Source organism: Geotrypetes seraphini, chromosome 1 (assembly GCF_902459505.1).
Source record: "Geotrypetes seraphini chromosome 1, aGeoSer1.1, whole genome shotgun sequence".
In the NCBI taxonomy this organism is placed as follows: domain Eukaryota; kingdom Metazoa; phylum Chordata; class Amphibia; order Gymnophiona; family Dermophiidae; genus Geotrypetes; species Geotrypetes seraphini.
In genome coordinates this window covers 497,848,672-497,872,495 of record NC_047084.1, presented here as the reverse complement: position 1 = coordinate 497,872,495, position 23,824 = coordinate 497,848,672, and positions in this window count along the sequence as shown.

The following is a 23,824-nucleotide window of genomic DNA, read 5'->3' as shown; positions in this document are numbered from 1 at the left end:
GCCAAAAAGTCTCCTTTTTGAAATGGGTAACCTGGTCACTATGGTGAGGGGTCTGAATTGAAGGGCAAGGGCAGAACCAGGGGGCCTATCCTCAGGGCCACATACTAGGACAATCAACATAGAAGTCAAAATATAAACTATGACAATAACCAGTGGCATAGTGAGAGAGGTTGATGCCTAGGGCGGAGTCACCCCTCTGCTATTCTCCACCATGCTGCACCATGCACCCCCCGCTTATCTCTTGAAATGTTCATCAGTGTGACCAGTATCTTCTACATGCTGGCCTCGGCTCCCTTCAGACATCACGACCTGGTCCCATAACCAGAAAGTGACATCAAAAGCGAGCCAGGGCAGACACGAGCTGCACCAACAAACATTTCAGGTTCACAAGGGGGGAAGAGGCAGAGAAGAAGAGATGACCTGGCGCCTGCGACCCTGTGAAGATGGTGCCCGGGATGGTCCATCCTCGCCCCTCCCTCCTTACTATGCCACTGACAATAACGACCATTATTTTAGAAGAACATTTCTGTACTTGTAGTTCAAATGTAAAATCAATAGCTATGTAACCCCAGGGATATAAAAATAAGAAACCAAAACTTTGTGTGGCAGATAAACATGTTTATTAAAATAAGGAGATTTTCATTTACAAAAGTGACATGTATGATTCTGGGGAAGAGATGTACAATTGTAGGGAAAATTGATATAAATGTGTATCCCTGGCTCACCTGTACATGCAGGGCCTGATTCTGTATAGGATGCCTGATCTCAGCAGCCGCCTAAGCAGCTTTTGAGAAGCGTCCTATACAGAATCACACTTAAGCGCGCATAACCACCCCGATTCTCTAACCGGCGTCCATAACACAGGTACCATTTAGAGAATCACATTGCTGTTGAGCTGATCGCAGCAAGGGAATCTCTCTGCCAAGGTCAACTGAGTGGCAGCGACAGTGAACCTCCGAACCCCACTGCAAGTCGACTGGCAGGAGGGATGCCCACTCCCTCCCGCCACCACCCCCATCTCCCTACCACATTGTCCACGACAGGAGGGATGCCCACTCCCTCCTACTGCAAACCTTGAAACAATCCCTGGCAGGAGGGATGCCCACTCCCTCCTGATGGCACCCCCTACATCTCCGGCAGGATGGATGTCCACTCCCTGCTACTGGCACACACCCCCATTGAACACATAACCCCCACCCATCCAAAACCCTAACCCCCCTCCCTTACATAGTTGTTTTTAAACCAGACTCAGAGAGGTGTAGGACGTATTCAAGCAGTTTTTGTGTAGGACAAGCAAGCAGATCTAGGGCTCTGCCCTCACATCAGACAGTAAACCTTCTCCATTTATATCATTGGTTTCACCTTGTCCTGGAGAACCACCAGGCAGTCAGGATTTTGGGATAGTCCCAATGATTATTCATGAGAGAGATTTGCATATAATGAAGGCGACAGACATGCAAATCTGCCCCATGCATATTAGGGCTATCCTGAAAACCTAATTGGCTGTAGTCCTCTAGGATAGGACAGGGTTGGTAACCACTGATTTATATGAAAAACACCTCTTGTAGAATCTGTCGTGGAAACACCCTCAGGTAGGTGCAAGGGAGCAAATTATATGCTCTTGACATCCAGGTTGAGGGCCAGGGTCTACAGTAGAGCAGTGGTCTCAAACTCAAACCCTTTGCAGGGCCACATTTTGGATTTGTAGGTACTTGGAGGGCCTCAGAAAAAAATAGTTAATGTCTTTTTAAAGAAATGACAATTTTGCATGAGGTAAAACTCTTTACTGTATAGTTTATAAATCTTTCCTTTTGGCTAAGTCTTAATAATAATATTGTAATTTATAGCTAAAGAGTCATATGATCAAGAAACTGTTTTATTTTACTTTTGTGATTATGATAAACATATCAAGGGCTTCAAAATAGTACCTGGCGGGCCGCGAGTTTAAGACCACTGGTCTAGAGCTTGGGATGCAGAAATGACCCCTCATTCTGTGTTATGAGAATCAAAAAACAGTCCAATCTCCACAGAATTTCAGAGGATAACTAGAAAGAGTGGGAATCAGATCTGCATGGTGTGACAGGGTCCCGCACAGGCCGAAGCAGTCTAGGGGATGACCTGTCAAATAGAACAACTAGTTCATAGTAGGCACCCTGTCCTCAGTGCCTCCCAAGTACACTGAGACAATTCCAGTTTAAAACAGGTATTTATTAGTAACATAAAAATCAAAACATTGCCACAACACTTCCCATTTAATCTAGGGAGCAATCTGGTCAGGATGTTCAATTAAAGTGCATGAGCGCTGCTCCAATATGGTGAAAAAATAGTCTCTGGCACATTAAAATAAACCCCAATATCGATTCTTCATTTTCCTGAGCCTAGCTCAGGGTTCCAATTCCCCCCTTCTCTCCATTAGAGTCAATTGAAATTATTAATAATAATAATATAATAATAATATCTTTATTTTTGTATACCGCAAGTACCACAAACAGTTTAGAGTGGTTTACAGAGGAAGAGACTATGCATAGACAGCGATGTTACAGAGAGTAGTTTCGAGTTACATTGGTGTCAGGGATGCAATAAGTATTTCAGAGGCAATGTTACAGAGAATGTTACAAAGAATAGTTTCAAATTACATTGGTGTCAGGGATGAAATAAGTAGTTCTGTGGTACAACAAGGTCAGAAGGAGTCAGAGAAATTTATCAAAGTTGATTTCCTAAAGGATTGGTAGGAGGGAGTATTTGAGATGAGGGTGGTTAGGCATTTATTCCATTTGCCTGCTTGGAATGACAGTGTTCTATCAAGGAATCTCTTGTAGATGCAGCCCTTTAGGGAGGGAAAGGCAAACAGATAGGCGTTGCGTGTGCGAGTGGAGCTTGGGAATACAAAGTGGTGTGGCATGTAGATTGGGGATAAGCCTGTTAGGGTTTTGAAGCAGAGGCAGGCAAATTTGAAGATGACCCTTACCTCGATCGGCAACCAGTGAAGTTTTCTGTAGAACAGGCTTATATGATCTGACTTTTTTAGGCCATAGATGAGATGGACAGCAGTATTCTGGATGAGTCTCAGGTGCTTAGTGATCTTCTTAAAGGATACCAGGTAAATGATATTGCAGTAATCTAGGGTGCTTAGGATTAGAGACTGAACTAGCAAGCGAAAGGAGAGAAAGTCGAAATAGTGTTTGATGGTACGGAGTTTCCAGAGGGTGCTAAAGCATTTTTTTGACCTGAGCATTGGTATGGTCTTCAAAGGTGAAGCATTGGTCCAGGATGACTCCAAGGACTTTGATGGTAGGGTTTATTGGGTAAAAAAGCCCGTTTAATTTCAAGGAGATATTCATTAGCTTGTGGTTAGGGCTTGCCAGGAAGAGCTTGATTTTTTTCAAGATTCAATTTTAGTCTGAATTATGTGGTCCATTGCTCTACCTTAGTGAGAACGGATGAGGTGAATAGTTCAGTTTCATGAGTCAGTGAGGTTATGGGGATGATAATTGTAATGTAATCTGCCTATATGAAAGATTTCAGTTTTAAGTCAGATAGCATATGTCCTAAAGGTGCCAAGTAGACGTTGAATAGAGATGAAGAGAGAGGGGAGCCCTGTGGAACTCAGCTGGGATTGCACCAAGGTTGGGAGAAGGTTCCGTCACAGTGGACCTGGTAGTTACGGTTTTTTAGGAAACCTGTGAACCAGGTTAGTACTTGTCCAGAAATGCCAATAGAATCAAGACATTTGAGCAGAATGTCATGGTCGACAAGGTCAAAGGCACTGCTTAAGTCAAACTGGAGTATCAGTGTGCTTTTTCCCAGAGAAAACAGGTGGAAGAGATGATTGGTCAGAGATGCTAAGACGGTTTCCGTACTGTAGTTTGTGCGGAATCCTGACTGGGAATCAAGTAGAATGTTGAACTTCCCTAAATGTTTCATGAAGTCAAGATTAACTAGACCTTCCATCAGGTTAAGGAAAAGAGGTATGTTGGCAATGGGTCTGTAATTGGAAACTGAAGAGACTGGTTCCTTGGAGTTTTTGATAATGGGAGTCAATAGAATGTGGCCTAGGTCCGACGGGAAGTAACCACTAGACAGGGAGTGAGAGACCCAGGTGAAGAGTTCGGCCTTGAATTGGGGGGGGGGGGCTGTTTTCATAATAATCGGAGGACAGTTGTCTAGTAGGCAGTTGGATTTTGCATATTTGGAGTAGAGCTTAAAGAATTGGTTCCAGTCTGGGTTTTCAAAATGAGTCCAGGTCATGTCAGCAGTTGAGCCTTCATTTCCTAGGGAAGGTAGATTGATTGATAGGTCTGTGCTGGTAACTACAAGAGACGTTTTCAGGGTGCAAATTTTTGTGGCAAAGTGGTTAGCTAGGTTTGCTGCAGAGGGTGAGAGATCTGTATAGGAGTGTTTATGTAGGTTAATATCAAATAAGGAATTGACTAATTTGAAACGTTCTTTGCTATTCAGCGAGGGAGAGTTAATTTTTTGGGAGTAATGTTTACTGCGCTTATTTTTAATTAGAATTTTGTACTCTTTGACTTTTAGTCACCAAGTGTATCTGTCATTATCTTTTCCTGATTTACACCATATTCTTTCTAGTTTACGTACTTCTCGTTTTAATGCTAATAGATCTGCATCGAACCAGCTAGCTGATGAATGGTGTCTTTTCTTACAGGCTTTCAATGGTACAATGTCGTTTAGGACCCTATTGCTGAAATTTTTCCAGCCTAGGATGAAATTAGGATCTGAGTCAGGGATGGATGTTAAGCGATAGTGTGACCAAATTCTGCAGGGTTTAGTTGTCCTCTTGTCCATATCATTTTCTCTTTATGAGTGGTCTTTGGTTTCTTTTTGGGTTGTTTTTGGAACCAGTGTAATTCAAACTTGCATAGAAGGTGGTCTGACCAGGGGGTGTTAGCCCAGGTTTCGCCTTTAAAACTTACACTGGGGGTAGTGGGAGCATTGGAAAAAATGTGATCAGATCTAAGTGGTGACCTTTCCTGTGAGTTTTAGTCAGGTTTGGTTCGGAAAAGCCTAGAGATGTGTGGAAAGAAAGTAGATCTGCAACGTTGGAATTCTCTTCCTGCTCGAGGTGGAGATTGACATCGCCGGCTATAAGATTGTAGGGGCCGGTTGCCAAGTTTGTAAGGAGGAATTCGTAGAGATCTTCTTTAGCTAGGTTCCATTTATTAAGGGGTATGTAAAATGCCGTAGTGATCAAATTATCTTTGCAGTCCTCTTTGGATATTTTGCAGGTGAGAATTTCCAGATCGCTGTTTAGTTTAGAGTCAAGGATTTGGAACTGAAAGTGGTCTCGGAGGATTATTGCTAAGCCACCTCCTCTTTTTGAGTTTCTTGATAGAGGGATAATTTTATAATCTGGAGATAGTAGATCACCAATGATAGCATCCTGATCGGAGATTAGCCATGTTTCGGTTAAGAGTAGGATATCTAGGTGGGTTTCTTCTAGCCAGTCTTTGACTAATTGGGTTTTGTTCCTAACTGAACGAATGTTCAGGTAAGCGCCGGAAATAGTGTGATGTTCCGAAGGTGTTGAGGGATCTGCACGTTGTAAGTTTTTGAGGAATCGTTTTCTTTTGTGTGACGGTCTGGAGGAGTGGCGGGTGGCATTGACCACGGAGATAGGGAATGGGCCAGATTCCATGCAGTTTAGTTCACTTCCAAGAAAATATTCCAAACAACAACAAAAAAGGAACATTAGCAAAGTCCAGTCACTAAGACAATAAGTTCAGCTTCTTTTCTCTGCTCCAGCAGAACTTTTCAGCACCAAACAAAACAAACACTTTTCTTCTGGCTTCAATGTGATTGCTCTGGCCTTGGCTTCTGACTAGCTCGGACAGACCAGGATTCCAAATTAGTGGGAAGGTGTGCCTCAAACTCCACAGATCTTGACCACCCACCCAAAGTTAACGACAACTAGCACTTCCTTAGCCTAGCACACAGGCTTGATTCACAGACCAGATTCATAAGCAGAAAAAAAACAGCATTTAAACATGGGTTCAGTCCTTGGCCTGCCACACCCACAAATCAGTTTAGGCATAAAATCCTTGAAATCACAAAAGGTAAAAATAAACTTTTACTGTATAGAGGCATCACTCACATTCCATGGTCTCTTCAGGTAGGTCCAGTGGGCTAGAACCTAGCTCCCACTCCATGGCATTCTCCTCTCATGGTTCCTTTGTATCACTGCTTGCTTTCCCAGATTCAGCCTCACTCATTTCCCAGTCCTGGGGCTCTGCTTTTTACTTCTCTTCCTCAGGTAGTTCCTCCAGCGGCAACCCCCCTCCTCCCTCCCCTTCCCCCCCACACACACTTTCTTCTGGCTCAGCAGCTCTCCCTAATGAGGAAGGCTGTTCAAGAATGTATTGGGCTCCAAAACTCTTCCCCCTGATCTCTGTCTGAAGCAGCTTTATTCTTAAAAGGACCAGAACTGCTAAAGTGGGTTGAACTCTGGTATACTTTAAAGGGACTGTTTCACGACTGGGGTTTTAAACCAGACCTCTCCTTGCTTTTGGCTTCTTTTAATTCTAAATCCTGGATCCCTGGTAGGACTAAGCTCTTCTTCCAGAAGCTCAGAGCCCTGGTTAGCGGGGTCACAATGGCCAGTAAGGTGTAATTAAGATCATGGTTCCCTGATCTTCCTTGAGTTTCCACAAAGTCTTCCACATAAGAGAAATGGGAGGTCACACATATAGCAGACCTTCCCCTCAATGAAGGACAAAGACATCTGATGCTAGTCTGCCATGTGACCTGAGTCTGGAACAGTACTAAGGTACTTTGTCATTGTGATGAGTGCCAAAGAGATCCACTGAAGGAGTGTCTCACACTCAGAAAATCTTTTGGGTTATGCCTACATTTAGAAACCACATGCGGTTGCATGACCCTGTTCATTCTGTCTGCCAGACAGATGTTCTTTTCCATAGGTGTGTAGCTCTGAGCACTATGCTTTACTTGAGAGACCATTAACACTTCCAAATTGCTTCCTGTTACAAGGGGTAGGAGCCCATGCTGCTCTGCTTGTTTGCAATACATTGCACCTTGATTGTATGAATTAGAATAATTTGATGTATTAGCCAATCTCTGAAAACCTTTAGAGCAGGCCTGCCCAATTCCGGTCCTCGAGATCTACTGGCAGGCCAGGTTTTCAAGATATCCACAATGAACATGCATGAGAGAGATTTGCCTGCACTGCCTTCTTGGTATGCAAATATCTCTCATGCATATTCATCATGAATATCCTGAAAACCTGGCCTGCCAGTAGATCTCGAGGACCAGAATTGGACAGCCCTGCTTTAGAGTATCCCATACAGCCTGCAGTTCCAGGGAATTGACGTGAAGAGATTGCTCTTAGGAGGACCAAGTCCCCTGAGCGTGAAACCCATCTACATGAGCCCTGCCCCCCCCTCTCCAGAGTGAATGCATATGTAATCAAGATCTTTTGGGGAGGCAGAATTTGGAATGGTAGTCCCAGGGTCAAATTGGATCAAATTAGCCACCAATGGAGCAATTACTTGAGCTGTGGCATGATCTGGATGGCATCTGCCAGATTCCAAGTGGCCTGATACCACTACGTAGCTAGGGTCCATTGGGCTCTCCTGAAATGGAGACGTACCAAAGGTGTGACTGCTAGTTTCCAATATACAGAGATTTCCTCTATTGCCCTCATCTATATCACTAAAGGGCTCCTTTTATCAAGCAGCAGTAGAGCTTTTACTGTGGGCCGGTGAGGTAAATGCTCCGATGCTCATTCAATTCCTATAAGCATCAGAGTATTTATTTCACCGGCTCGTGGTAAAAAGCTTTTCCATTGCTTGATAAAAAAAAAGCCCTAAATATATCACTTTTAAAAAAACATTTTACAATGAGTGGAAATAAAGTTTATCATATCAGCGAAGTAACTTGGAAAATCAAAACGCTTCTTTTGAAGCGAGCCCTATCCTAATGTATATTCCCTTCTCCACTTGCCTCCCTTTTATTTTTATTTTCATCTAGATGTATTTACTAACTTACCTACCCTCATTTCCACCTCATTTTGTGTACATCAGTCTGATTATGCCCCCGTACCTTTTAACTGTAGATATGTTCTATCTTTTATTTTGATATTTTATTTTTTTTAATCTCATTTTATTGTAAATCATTTAGATACCCGTCTGATAAACGGTATATCAAAAATAAAGAAACTTGTCTCCTGCTGATTAGGACTATCTTTGGTTTTTATTTTCTTTTTTCTATAAAACTTAAGATTTTTTCCTAATCTTGCCTCTAAACATTTGTGGGCAAAATGTGTGATCATTGTGATTGATAAAAATTTGATTATTTTTATTATTGTTGAAGTAATGTGTAACTATTCAAAAACTTTATGCTGTAAAAAAAAAAAAAGAAGAAGAAAGAAAACAGGAATTGGGAGAAGATGATAGCTCAGTCTACAGCAGCGGTCTCAAACACGTGGCCCGCGGGCTGCATGCGGCCCCCCAGGGACTATTTTGCGGCCCGCAATCTGTCCTCGACTAAAGCAGGGGTCTCCAATCTACTTCCCTTCCAACTGCCCTTCCCCAAGCCACCGCAATCGGGGAACAGGCCAGCGCCCGAGGTCTTACTTCTCCCTGCTCTGGCTGGCCCGGAAGTCCCTCCCCGATGTTAGAATTGACGTCGAGTGGCGAGAATTGGTTAGCCCCACGCTGGGGAAGATAAACAGGGAGAGTTAAGACCTCGGCGTGGCCTGTTTCCCGATTGCGGCGGTGGCGGCTTGTTCCCCGATGGTAGTGGATTGGGGGAGGGCAGGGAGAAGTAAAGAAAGAAAGGGGGGACAGGGAGACAGAAAGAAAAAAGAGAGATGGGACACACACAGAAAGGGGCATGGAGAGAGAAAGACAGAAAGAAAGGGGGCACGGAGAGAGAGAGAAAGAAAGAAGGGGGCAGGGTGAAAGAAATAAAAAGTTGGGGGAGGGAAGGAGACAGATGCCAGACCAGGGGAAAGGAAGGAAGGAGGGAGAGAAAGGAAAGAAAGAGATGTCAGACCATGGAAATAGGGACAGAAGAAGAGAGAGACAGAAGGGAAGGTAAGACATGGAAATGTAGATTTTGAAAAGAAAGCAGTTAATGCCAAAGATGGATGCAAGGCAGAAAGTGAAGATGGAGAGAAAACCAGTCAAAGGACAAGAAGACCCTGGAAACATAGTTAAATGCACAGAAAAATAAAGTCACCAGACAACAAAGGTAGGGTAAATGATTTTATTTTCAATATAGTGATTGAAATGTGTCAGTTTTGAGAAAGGAAAGATATTAAACTTTAAATGTGAGGGCTGCAGAAAAAATAGGGTACTTGGAGGGCCGCAGAAAAAATAGTTAATGACAATTTTGCATAAAGTAAAACTCTTTATAGTTTATAAATCTTTCCTTTAACTGTTAAAGGAAAGATTTATAAACTATAAAGAGTTTTACCTCATGCAAAGTTATCATTTCTTTAATAAGACATTAACTATTTTTTTCTGCGGCCCTCCAAGTACTACAAATCCAAAATGTGGCCCCACTAAGGGTTCGAGTTTGAGACCACTAGTCTACAGTATGCATTACCCTATACTGAACTGATAGTTCACTTACATAAGAGAACATAAGTTTTGCCATACTGGGAAGACCAAGGGTCCATCAGACCTTGTATCCTGTTTTCAACAGTGGCCAAACCAGGTCACAAGTACCTAATAGGTCCCAAAAGAGTAAAACAGATTTTATGTTGCTTATCCTAGAAATAAGCAGTGAATTTTCCCAAGTCCACCTTAATAATGTTTTATGGATTTTTCTTTTAGGACATAATCCAAACCTTTTCCAAACCCTGCTAAGCTAACTGCTTTTACCAAATTCTCTGGCAATGAATTCCAGAGTTTAATTACATGCTGAGTTAATAAATATTTTCTCTGATTTCTTTTAAATTTACTACTTAGAGGGGCACAATCAAAACTTTAAAATGCCCAAAACCCTGCAAAGTTGGTGCTTGGATGTCCTAATAGCAGGGACGTCCAAGTGCCGATAATCAAAACAAACTTTTTGGATCTTCATCGGCATTTCTAAGCTGCTGTGCATCCAGAGCTCAAAGGGACATGTTTGGCGGTGTGTTATGGGCGGGCTTAAATCTGAAAGTTCTGAAGCAATAATCAAAACTTTCCCAGGACATCCTAGGCGGAACTTACATGTTGGGACTTAGACAAATGTAAAACAGGTCTAAGTGCCCCTAAGGTGACCTAACTGACAAGATGACCATTGGAGGTTTTAAGGCATGACCCCCTTACTCTCCCAGTGGTCATGACCCCCTCCCACTACCTATAGAGCAGAAAAAAATAGACTTCCCATCAGTTGATTGCAGGAGAATCCCAATCATCTGATCAGAATCCCAACCGGCTGATTGGAATTCCCCTTCAGCGATCAGACAAGGTAGTTGAGTACTTCTGCAAAACTTGCTTTTGTGCATTTTTGATGTGGATATTTTGATTTTTGAAAATGGCTAAAAAAGATAGACGTCCTAAGGACCAAAATGTCTACATAGATCATTTCCAAAAATAAAAGATAGACTTCTGGCTGGTTTGAAAATGGACATTTTCTGTACTGGATTTCTGGATGTTTTTTCCAAAGTGTATAAATTTGATTTAGACGTCCTCTTGAAAATGCCCCTCTTAGTAGCTTCATTGAATGCCTCTAATTCTAGTATTTTTGAAAGAGTAAACAAGTGATTCATGTTTACCCATTCCACTCTACTCAGTATTTCATAGACTTCTATCAGATCTCCTATTCTCTGGGTTGGCAGAGATTGAAAAGTATGGATGTGCATATCAGCATACATTCAGTTCATTAGCAAATTTTAATGCATTTATATGTATATTAACAGGTAAACAAAGGTGAAATCAGTTTGTGCAAATCAGAAAATGGAAAAATGCCAGAAATCCAAAACTGAACTAAAATTACTTTTCCACGTGAACATCCCTACTAGAGAAGCATCATTCACTTTACTTTTTTATTTATATAATGCTTATGTTCTAAGTGGTTTACATTGAATAGTAATCAGGTATCCTCTACACAAACAATCCAGAATGAAGAACACAGGAGCTCCTTCATCTGCATTAAAGGAGCCCAATGATCCTTAAGACATTCAAATCCTTAAGACATTCAAATCCTCATTAAAAATACATCTGTTTAAAAATGATTATCCCACCCACTAACAGATGACTGAATATCCTGAACTGACGCAAATGAACAGAATTAATACTTAAAGACAAAGAGGAAAATTCTAGAAACCTAGGAACCAGTGTGTGCGTATACACACACACATATATGCACACACAAGAATGAGAGAAAGAGATCAGTATTTATTAGTGAATAGCTTTCATGAATTATTGTTAACATTTCTATTACGCTAAAGTTTTGGCCTTCATTTCTTATCATTGTTTGAGCTTGTCATTGCCTCAATTAAATTCATTCACTTGTGCATTACATGATGCTAATTTTTAACCCATGGATTAAAATAGCACAAGAATTTTAAAAAAATTACATTCAAGGAACTGAAAGGACATGTGAAAGCCCTCCACTTGTGAAGCAGCAGGAGCTGTCAGACCTCAGCTCCTATATAGGAAGGCCTGACAGCTACAATAGACTGTATGTCAGCATGGCATTATGAGTTCCTCAGAGGAACACAAGGGCAAGGCCAGGGCTGTTTATTTTCCTTGTCATAGCATGTACCTGTCTTCAGGGTCATCAAAGCAAGCATTAGAGGGAACGTGTTGATGCAAGCAGAGCCCCGATACCTACAGAACATTTTGGAAATATATGCACTCATCACTCAAATCCTCCTTCATACATTGTTCAAGTGCTTTCCCCCCCCCCCTTCTAAAGTACTCTCCTTGCTCTTGCTCACTCAGGCACATCATTTATGTGGCATAGTTGGCAAGGTTTTACAAGCTAATGCAATTTGCATTAAAAATAGCTGAAAATGGTAATAGTCATTATAATGCCTATTTGACCAAGAACAAGTAATGGCTTGTGATTAATCAGTTGTAAAAATTGGTAATTGTTGCACCCTCTTAATCTTTTTCTCTCTCAACCAGAATGATTACACCTCGTTAAAATCTGAATAAAACATCATTATCCTGTATCATTAGGAACCCTCAGCCTCCCTTGCATAGTAATTTGTACTCAGCCTGAGCAAATGAATGGCCTCTGAGGAATGTTATTCTAATTCCAATTAGCTCTTAAACCTTGGCAAGGAGCCAGCTCGCAAAACAAAATAGCTCTTAATGTTATAGAAGGAGCGTCCTCCCAGCAAAACTGAAGTGCAATTAGGGATTCCTTTTAAATTCCACATCATAAATTGTTCCCTTATTAGCTATTTTAGATACTGTAATTTAACTAGTGTTTATTCGCAGCCCCTAACAATTTATCACAATCAGGGCTTGGTTTCGCTTTTTGCTTTTTCTTATTATTATTTCCAAGAGAAGATGTGTATTGTAAAGACCCCCTGGGATACGTTAGAGCAAAAAGCTTGCAAAAATAATGAGAGTAGCAATTAAAATATAGCTTTAAAAAGAAGGCCCCACCTTTATGTCAGGGAGTTCATTGCAACCAACTCTACAGCTTAAATTAAAGGTACAACTTGCTATGCCCTAGAAACATAAGAAAGCCTAGAGAACAAAGGAATATATATCTATATATCTAGAGACAGAGATGTATAATTATTTCATTTCTGACAGATTAAACAACTGAGCTGCAGCTAGACAGCTCAGACAATAGAGAATTAGAAACTAAAGATAGGTGTATAGTGCTTGGTACAAAGACATGAGGGAAAAAAAAACCCTCAGCCACTGTCATGCAGAATATCAACTGAACAGCGAGGGTTAATCTTGGCGCTCTTTTTTAGTAACAGAGCATGTTTTAATTATTATTGCTACATAGGGAAATAGCAGCTCTTTGCATTAAGGGCACAATAATGTATAAGAAAGTACAGGGGGGATACAAAGAAGCAGGAATAACCTTCAAAAAGTAGGAAGACTTTGATGTATGCAGGGATAACCTGCAGGGATACATTCTGACATGTTGAGTGACATCATAGTCATGCTATTAAAAAAAAAAAGGGGTAGGTGCTGTACACAAGCATTTCTAATCTTCCAGCTGTCAATCAGAGCCTACCTAATGTCCTTCAAGAGACATTCCTCAGACAACATGCTGGAGAGCCCAATGAAGTGGGGGGGTAACATAGTAACATATTAAATGACAGCAGATAAAGACCTGAACCGTCTGCTCAATAGTCACACACATTATAAACTCATGATTAAATTGACTTTTTTACTTTGATATTTCTGGGACATAGATCTATTACTACTATTTATCATATAGCATTGAAAGACGTATGTAGCACTATACATTTTGACATGAAGAGCTTACAACCTAACTTGGACAGACAGACATGACATATAGGGTTGAGGATGCAGAACCCAAGGTGAGAGGAGTTAGGAGTCAAAAGCTCTCTCATAGCAGTCTGCTCGGCACTGTCCAACTATTAGAGTTGCTGTTGAAGCTCCTTCCAGCTCAAGGGCAGTGGAACAATTTTTTGTTTGGGGGCCCCAAATCTCCGCTCCAGACCCCACTCAACCTCTGCCCCAGACTCCACCCAAACTCTGCCCCAGACCCCGCCCCATAGTACTAATTGTAATAACATTTTTTCCATTCATTTTTCATATATACACACAATATAATCTTATTAACAAAACATAATGGTTAACCACAAAATTAAATTACACAAAACACACTGTATGTTTCTCAACATTCAATCCTACCAGAACACCTGGCCTTGGTCACACATGCAAATACAGGACCATAAACTAACAGTACTAATATATACAAACAAAACCCTAAGATGCAAGACTCTGCATGCATTAAAACCCCCAGAGAAATAGAAACAAATGCATTTCTTCCTAAACAGTGCAAAATATAGACAGCAGATATAATTTCTCAAAACTGACACAATTCAATCACTAAACTGAAAGTAAAATCATTTCCCCTACCTTTGTTGTCTGGTGATTTTATTTTTCTAACCATCTTTCCCAGTCTCTGGCTGCACTTCCTTCTGTCTATGCTCTTAACTGTGTATCCACGGCCAACTTATCCATTTGCTGTTTATCTCTCCTTCACTTTCTGCCCTACATTCATCTTTTCCATTAACTTTTAACATTCAGCTTTCTTCCATTTTTCTGCTTTCTTCTCAAAATCTATTTACCTTTCGATGTCTTCCCTTCCCTTCCCATCTATTCATGGTACCATCTCCTCCCTATTTCTTCTTCCCTATTCTCATCTATCCATAAGAAGCATTTCTTATCTCTTTCCTTCCACACCCATTGCTGTGCACCATTTTCTCCCTCTCTCTCCCTCTCCCATGGTCAGACATCTCTGTCTTCCCCTTTCCCCTCTCCTATTGTCTGGTATCTTTCTCCTCTCCTTCCCTAAGCCTGGAATTTCTTTCCTTTCCTTTGGTCTAGTATCTCTCTCCTCTCCCATGGTCTGGCATCTCTCTCTCCTTCCCTCCCTCTTCCTGTGGTCTAACATCTCTCTCCTTCTCTTCTCTCCTTTCCACAGTCTGCCATCTCTCTCCTCTTCTTCTCTTCCATTCCCTGGCATCTCTCTGTTCTTCCCATTCCAGTAGTCTGACATCTCTATCTTTCCTCTGTCCATCACCCTTCTCTGGAATCTGACATCTCTCCCTTCTTTGAGTCATCTTTCCTCCCTCCCAGTGTAACATTTCTCCCTCCTCCCACTACTATCATGTCCAACAATTTTCCCTCTTTCTTCCTTTCCCCATGTATATCATCTCATTCCCTCCTACTCCACACATCTACCCTGTTTCCCTAAAAATAAGATCTACCCTGAAAATAAGCCCTACCATGATTTTCGGGGTAGGTCTTAATTTAAGCCCTACCCCTGAAAATAAGCCCTAGTTGCCAGCAGCAGCGCTTTCCCACACATACCCCCTGCCAACCCCCTGCCCCCCGCCGAGTCTTCCATCTCTCCTGCTGATCACGAGACTAAAATACTGTACTTTGTAACAAATGGCAGCATCGCAGCAATTTAGACAGGATGCTTTGCGGCCTTCTCCTGCCAGGGCATTCCTTTGCCGCATCACTGATCATGTCATTAGCAATGCGGCACACGCACCCGGGCAGGAGAAGGCCGAGAAGCAGCCTGTCTACATTGCTGCGATGCTGCCATTTGTTACAAGATACAGTATTTCAGTCTCGCGGTCGGCGGGAAAGTTGCATGAGTCGGCCATGGGGCGGGGGGGGGTGTGAGCTGCAGAGGCATGGGGGGGAGGGAGGGACAGAAGTTGCAAGGGTTCTGCTACACAAGAGATGGGAGGGAGGGATAGAAAGACACTGCACAAGGGGATGGGTGAGAGGGAAGGAAAGATGCACATGTGGGGGAGAGAAAGGAAATAAGAAGAATTGGGGTGGAGAAGAGGAAGGGAGAGATGATCATTGTGCATGAAAAAAGAAGACCTACCCCCAAAATAATATCTAGTGCCTTTCTTGGGCCGAAAATTAATATAAGTCAGTGTCTTATTTTGGGGGAAATGGTATGTCTAACAATTCTCTTTTTCTCTTCCCTCACCCACCAGCAGCATCTCTTTCCCTCCCTTCCCATCACCCCACCCATGCATCTATCTTTCCTTCCCTTCCCATCACCCATCCATGCATCTCTCTTTCCCTCCCTTCCTAACCTCCAGCCCGTTCAGCATCTGTCCTTCCCAAACCCCTCCCAGCCCGTTCAGCATCTGTCCTTCCATGCCTTATCAACCCACCCCTTCCAGTCCATGCAATATCTGTCCTTCTTAGTTTCCCAACCCCCCTTCCCCCCCCCACACACAGCCCATGCAACATCTGAGCTTCTTTCATTCCCAATCCCAGCCCCACCCCCCTCCGTCAGCTGGATCCTGTGGTACAACCTTTCTCCAGTTCCCGACTCACCTACCTACCATCTCTCCGCCGCTGTAATTTAAAAGCACAATGAGCCATTTACAGTAAAGAATGTTGTTAAGCTATGATTCCTTTTATAAGCAAGTGCTTTTGCTTTGAAGCAAGAAGTTCTGCTTTTCTTTTGAATGATTTAGATCACAAGTAAGATCATTGAGCTCAGCTTGTGTAAAGGTCTCTGGTTCTGAATCTTTCATCATTCACAAAATCAGGATCAGATAATGGATTGTGACCAGCTGCTGCATCATCTTCACATTCCTCATCATGTTCCACAGAGGCAAGTCAATCTTGTGGAGGTACGGGGACAAGCAGTGAGTCATAATGAGGAACAGGTTTAATAGCAGAATCCAGAGTAGGATATATAATTTTGTGTTTAGTTTTAGCTGAGAATCCACTTGTGTTCACAAGGCAAAAGAAGCAATCTTTAATATGGCCTCGCGGTTCCCTCCATATCATTGGGATTGCAAATGACATTGCTGCCTTTCGTCAATTGAGCCAGTCACGAAGTCAGTTGGAACAACTGGTATGGATGATATGTGGAGCCCAAGACTTATCCTGGTCACCCAGTGGACAGCCAAAGTACAATTTGTATTTCTTCTTCAGATCTACGGTAATTGGGCAACGTTGTGCTTTCGTCGTGAATGAACCACAGATGTAACAGAAACTATCTGGATGATTAGTACAATGTCTTGGCATGATAAAGACTGATATTAATCACCTTCTGTAGCATAAAACACAAAGACAACTGTTGTTAACCCTCCTTATACATTTATCCTATAAACACAAGCCCAATTGTTTATAATTATATATAATGAGCATCATTACAAAAATGTGATGTGCTAGTGAAAAACTAAACACAGATTTAAAATCAGCATGAAAAATACTACAAAACCCACCCAACATGAACTCTAATGAAAATGATGTGTTGACCTGTGTAATCTATTGCTATAATACATTGGAATAATACTTGAACTCCATAAATGTTTCTATATGGTATGATTGTTTTGATGTTTTGATGAGCAATGGCAATGTTTAACATGTTTGTTATAATTTCGGAGACGAGCAGAGTTATCGTTCGGGGAGTTTCCCCGTAACCCTCCTTCGCATGTGTTTCTATATAGGGATATCGCCTGCTTTGATATAAAGTGAAGGGGGCAGCAGAGCCCTTTGGTGAAGGAAGAGGGATTCAAAAGCTGGAATGGATTCCTTCTACATAGTTCATGAGCATGGGGACATTACCTGTTTGTCCAGAATGGCACACCTAACTACTAAAAAGGATATTAGCAAGGTAAGAACCTAATCTCTTTATAATCATAGCATATTGAAACAGCATTCATTAAACCAGATGCTGTCTAAAAGCATGAGAAGTTAGCAAATAGGGGGTCCCAAAAAAATCAAGAGACAGAATAATATTTCACAGCAGTGTTAGTAATGAATATCTCAGTAGAAGCAGTATCAGTTCAAATTGAACATGTTAGTAGGAATTTCTTAAGTGCTTCAGGGCATAAGTTACCCTGAGTCGGGCAGGGTAAAACATTCTAAACTGAGCAACTTGGAGATGAAGATGCAGCATCAGGGGCCATGTCTGGCAAAATTAATAATTTTGTTCCATTATAGGTGATATTTCTCAGTGATTTTGCCTGACACATGATCACTAAGGCCTGAGGATAATGTAAAACAGTATTTTGAGCAGAAAGGGGTGCAGGTCCTGCACTGAATCCAGTCACCTTGTCAGGACCCGATGTGCATGTGCCACCTCAAACTGTTGTTGAAACGAAAGGCAGAGTAGAGATGGAATACATTTTTCAATAAATAGTAACAGAACATTTTCCTTCAGCACCCTGAGGTAGACCTAATTTATGCATATCAGGCTGGATTTTGTATAGGACACTAACATTAGGTGCTGCTAGGCACTCCAACCAAGGACACCTAACGATGCCTAACTTTGGCAATCCACACACAATTTTTTTAAAAAATTGGCATGGTTATTGACTGAGTCACTTTTCAGCTAATCAAAAAAAAAATATCAATTAAGAGTTTCACACAAAATTCTTATAGGATACCCAGTGATGTGCTAATCTAGTCTCCAATGATCAGATTAGTTCAGTGGCAGCTAAAAGCTCTTTGCACCAAGTACAGACATATGACCTCTAAGAGTCCAAGTTTATTTAAAATTTGATATATTGCCCAATTGGGGAATCTCCTAAGCAGTTTACAAAATTTAAAATTACAATGGTGAAAAGAACTTCAGTTCTGAATAGGACAGAAAAAGAAACATGTATTTCAAATATAAATATGTCTCTTATCACCTGGTATGTGCCAGGAATGCCAGTGATGAATAAGTTGTGGTGCCCTCCGATGCCTGCCTGAAAAGTATGCGTGGTTAGGGGGAGGAGAACAGGCATGGTAGACTTAGGCATTTGAGTTAGGCACCGGAAAATTAGGACAAATAAAACCTGGCCTAATGTACTGGCGCCTACTTCTAGGATACCTAATGAAGCCTAAGCATGCCTAGATGCCACTAGGCGGGTTCCATAAAGGATGCCTAGCGGTTTATTGACAAGCCTCATGGAATGGTGCCTACAATGTAGGAGCGCTTAGGCGAAGCGAGGGTGGGAGGGTCCCAGGGTGGTGGTGCCCCCCCCTTCACCCTCTTTTATGCACCCCCCTACCGCATGTGCTCCCCTTCCCTTCCCCCATACCTATTTAGCTTCCCCAGCACGAGCAGCATCTTAACTTGATGCTCGTGCCGCCATCGGCTCTCCTGACGTCACTTCCTAGTCACAGGACCCAGAAGTGATGTCAGAGAGGAGCACTGAGGCCAGCATGAGGAGCAGGTTGGAGCTGCTGCCCGCACCGGCGACATGCTAGAGGTATGGTGGGGGGTGAATTGAAGGCACGTGAGTGGTGGGGGTGGTGAGGAGAAGAGGTGCCAGCGCTTGCACCAAGATGTCACCCGGGGTGGTCTGCCGCCCACCTCCCACTTACTATGCCACTGCGCTTAGGCACCATTTATAAAATCTGCCTATTGTTCCTTCGACTCTGATTATTAGCATTGTCAAGCTCTTTTTTTTAATGTTATCCATGAATTTGCATTGCTGTTGCTGTTCTTGAATAGCTAACTTTGTACTATTGTTGTAAAAAAATATCAGGAAACAACGGCATGATGGCAGACCCTATTGGTCATAAGTCACTTGTGCAATAATCAGAATGCTAAAAGATTCTGAGAATTTTCTGAATCTGACTCATCTCTAAATAGTAGTCAGTGGGATATTAAAGCTTCAGATATTGAAAATAACTGGAATACAAACTACTTATCAACTATGCACAATTCAGCTGGAACTTTGCGCTCCACAGAAAGATGTCAGATTGCTTTTAGTTCTTGGTGTGCCCCTGACAATGTGTTATCAGGTCATGTTTGCATGACAGTGGCAGCCCATGTGTAAAAAATTAAGTCATATAACTTCTAAGGTGGAATCAATCATGTGAGTGGAAGAGCTCTGGAAAATGTATTTCACCTTCGTGAAGTCTAGTTATCTATGCAGCAGACATGAGGTTTGTCAGCCCCATTTCAGTTCTGACCAGATTCAACGTTGCATTAGGAATTTTAATGATCTGGTATATGTAAAATATGACGCCGAGATGAATTCACCCTATGATATATGAACATTCACTCAGATCTTTATCCCCACTTAATATACATAAATGGTCTATTTAAAAAGCCTTTGTCTTGCTACTCATTTGCAAGTTGGTACATGGCTTTTTATCCTTACTTTCCAGATAGCAGGGATTTACATTCATTTTAAAATGAATGATAAAACTTGATAAATCAGATTTTTTTTTTTTAGTTTGGTTCCTTTAAACAAATTGAAAGTTGAAATGGTCTGAAAAACATTGTTTAAATTCAGTTATTTTCAGATCTACTCGTATTATAGCGTGTCTCTGTTATGTCTAGCCACGCAAAAGGACAAGTAAAGAAAAAGTTACATCCTTAATCACTCAGAAGTTTTTAGATAAACAGCCAAACAAGCTTATCCAGAATTTTTCCAAATCCTGTGACTTATATAAATAGAGACATTTTGATAGGTAGTTATCAACCTGTGTTAATAGAATAATACTGGATTTCTGTCAAATAATCCCCCCCCCCTTTTTTTACTAAACCACTGTAGAGTTTTCTATTGTGGCCTGGAGTACAAAATGCTCCCACGCTGCTCTGACACTCATAGAATTCCTATGAGTGTCAGAGCAGCATCTGAGCAATTAGCGCTCTGGGCTGCAGTAGAAGCCTCTACTCTGGCTTAGTTAAAGGGGATGGGGGGTTATGTTAAATGGCAAAATGCTGCATTAATTATCCAAAAAAGAGAGAATCTCCCTGCGCCCCAACAGAAACAAAAGGGTGAGGGGGAGAGACAGGCCAAACCGCTCGCTATCAAATAAAACAGCAATGCAATTAAATTATTAATAGTGAAAGGGAGCCCTCAGTCACACAACCTGCAAAGGGGACAGGGCCCCTAAAGCTCCAGCTGTCACAAATATACACCCAGACAGGGTGTTAACTGTGAAACTTCCCCGGGCTCCCTTTGTGTGAATTTAGTGAGAAACCAATACACAACTAGGTGTTAACTGTGAAAAACAATAAGTATAACTCACTCATAGAGTCGTTAAAGGCTGTCTCTACCCCTCATCCAGGGGGCAAAAAGCAGCGTCCAAAATCAGCGATGCAAACAAATAAAAGTAACCTGGAAGTACTTGGCTTTTCCATAAGAAAACCAGCCAGCAGGAAACAAAGTTCATCCAAAGGGACTCCGTTTCGGGAGGAAAAAAACCCTTCTTAAGGAACTAGCCGAGCTGTTTTGTTGCGGGCTCTCAATCACCAGCCACAGTTTGTGAAGCATAGTTGAAAATGGCGCTGAACCGGAGAGGACGCCTCCAATGTTTTAACTGCAGTGAACGTATGACGTTGTTTGTAAGTCAGTCACATGATAGGAAGCCCAGATGATTCAAAAACCTCTCAGCACAACCTCCGGGTAACACAAAGCTGCAACAATGTTCCGAAAAAGGCAAGAACGTCCAAGGAACCCTGCAATTCCTGAAATGCAAAAAATTAATTATGGCACTGATAAATATAATTGTAAAGGCTAAATGGCATACTGCCATTCAATATATTCATTGAGCCCCAGTGGATGCAGAGACTGGAGCTCAAAAATCCAATATTGCTCTCTCCATTGTAGGAGAGATAACCTGTCTCCTTCATATTCCTCGTAGATTTGTTCAATGACCATCCAGCGTAGATCTTCAAAAGAATGGCCCAATTGAATACAATGAGGAACTATGGGTGAGCTCATAGATCTAGTGTTAATCCTACCTCTGTGTTCAATCAGGCGTGTTTTAATAGCCTTTTGTGTGCGCCCCACATATAACATCTGACAGGGACATATTATAATATAAATAACCCACATTGATTTACAGTGGGTGATAGACTTCAGAGAATACTTCTTGTGGGTGTGAGGGTGGTGCCACCCTTCACATTCAATGGTGGTCCTACATATGTCACATGTGTCCCCGCATTTTGAATGTTTCCCATCACGGTTCTGAGTAATAGAATCCGGAGTATATCTTGAATGTACTACATAGTCTGCCACATTTTTGGTGCGAGAGTATGCTATATGGTAAATCCTGGAACAGGGGATGTAGTTGAAGAATATGACAATGTTGCCTAATACTATGAGCCACTGTAGCTGCTTGGTTCGAGAAAGTAAATACACAAATAATTTTTGTATCCTCGGAAGACGGTATATTACAGGGATAGGGAACTCCGGTCCTCGAGAGCCGTATTCCAGTTGGGTTTTCAGGATTTCCCCAATGAATATGCATGAGATCTATTTGCATGCACTACTTTCAATGTATATTCGTTGGGGAAATCCTGAAAACCCGACTGGAATACGGTTCTCGAGGACTGGAGTTCCCTACCCCTGGTGTATTAGATAGTAGTAAACTCCTATTGGCATGTAAGGCTCTAGTATATGTGTGTTGAAGAGCCTGATGAGGATAATCCTGTTCCTTGAACCGTTTCCGTGCTTGGATGCGGTATTCGCTGACATCAGAACATAATCTACGGATTCGAAGGAACTGACTGATGGGTAAAGATCATTTCAACTGGGTGGGATGGCAACTGTCATAACTCAGATAATTATTCACCTCAACCAGTTTCCTAAACACTGTAGTAGTAAGAACCGGAATGGATTTTTGTACTAGTACATCCAAAAAGGATACTCAGTTAGCACTAGATGTCATAGTGAATCTCAAGTTAGTATCCTGAGAATTGAGCCACTCCAGGAAAAAGGGCAATAGTTCGTATGGTCCAGTCCAAATACAAAAAACATTGTTAATGAATCTTAACCAAATCTTGATATAACCATACCATGGGGATGTATACAGGTATTGTTCTTCAAAAGAAGAAACATATAAATTTGTGATACTAGGGGCCGCAGCTGTGCCCATGGCGATGCCATGTGTCTGAAGAAAAAAATTGTTGGTCAAATTCAAAGTAATTATGATTTAACACTAACTGTGCCAATTGAATAAGAAGATCTGCTCTGACTCATTCATGATGAACCTCCTGCATAAATATCCTCGAGATCAATTCCAAAGCTGTTGCTTGTGGTATATTAGAATACAAGGATTCTAAGTCCATTGTAACTAATATATGAGTGTCTTGTATATAAGAAATCTGTTCGATGGTGGATAAAAAATGTGTAGTGTCCTTTAAATAGGACTTGGCTCTGCTAACAAGGGGTTTCAAAAACCAATCAATAAACTTAGACAGAGGCTCCAAAACGGTATTTCTTAGAGACACAATAGGTCTCCCAGGTGGAGGTCGTACATTTTTATGAACTTTGGGGACCACGTAAAAGTGGGATGATGGGGAGAAAGAACTTTTAAATATTTGGTCTCAGCTTTAGTAAGTTGACCTTCGTGTCCACTATGCCTGCTTAATGCTCCTTAGTGTATCAGTGGAGTCCCTGGTTAAGATGGAATAAAACTGGGGGTCAAAAAGTTGTTTTTTAACCTCAGTTAAGTATTGATCCTGATTTAAAACTACAATAGAGCCCCCCTTGTCCGCAAGTTTAATGATACGTTGGTTGTCCCTGCTTAGTTCAAATAGTGCAGTGCGCTCTCGCTTGTATAGGTTGTAGTACCTTCTGGGTTTCTGTTGTAGATGGTGTTCGAGAGAATATATGTCTCTTAATACTAACTTACGAAAAGTGTGTAACTTCGGGTCCAAAGACCAGGGGGTTGCCACTTAGATGGTGCTCTAAAGATGGAGGAATCTGAATGCAGTGGTTGATTATAGAAAAATAGCCCTGATAAAACGCTCAATGTCGCAATGGGTGGTGAAAGCATCATAATGGGTCAAGGGTATGAATGATAGGCCTCTATCTAATACAGCCAACTGATCATCCGACAAGGGAATGCCAGATAGGTTGTTAACTATAGATTGGTGAGGCCTATTGATTTGGTTTGAGGACGTACTTGTGAATGCTGGTTGGTGTATTGTCCTCTGTTCGTACCCCTCCCTCTTTGCCTGCCTCCTCTTTGTCTCCAGTGGCCCCCCCTGTCCTCCCCTGGGATTTGGACCTAGCGCTAGAGTACTCTGTACCACTACTTGAAACTGAATCTAGATCCGTGTAAGTCTAGACCTCTGATGTATTATGCACTTTCTCCTTAAATGTTAGCCACGAATATATGTTCTCTTTGGCATAATCATCTACATCCCGGTGAAACTTTTTTATTTTAGATTGTCGTGTTTT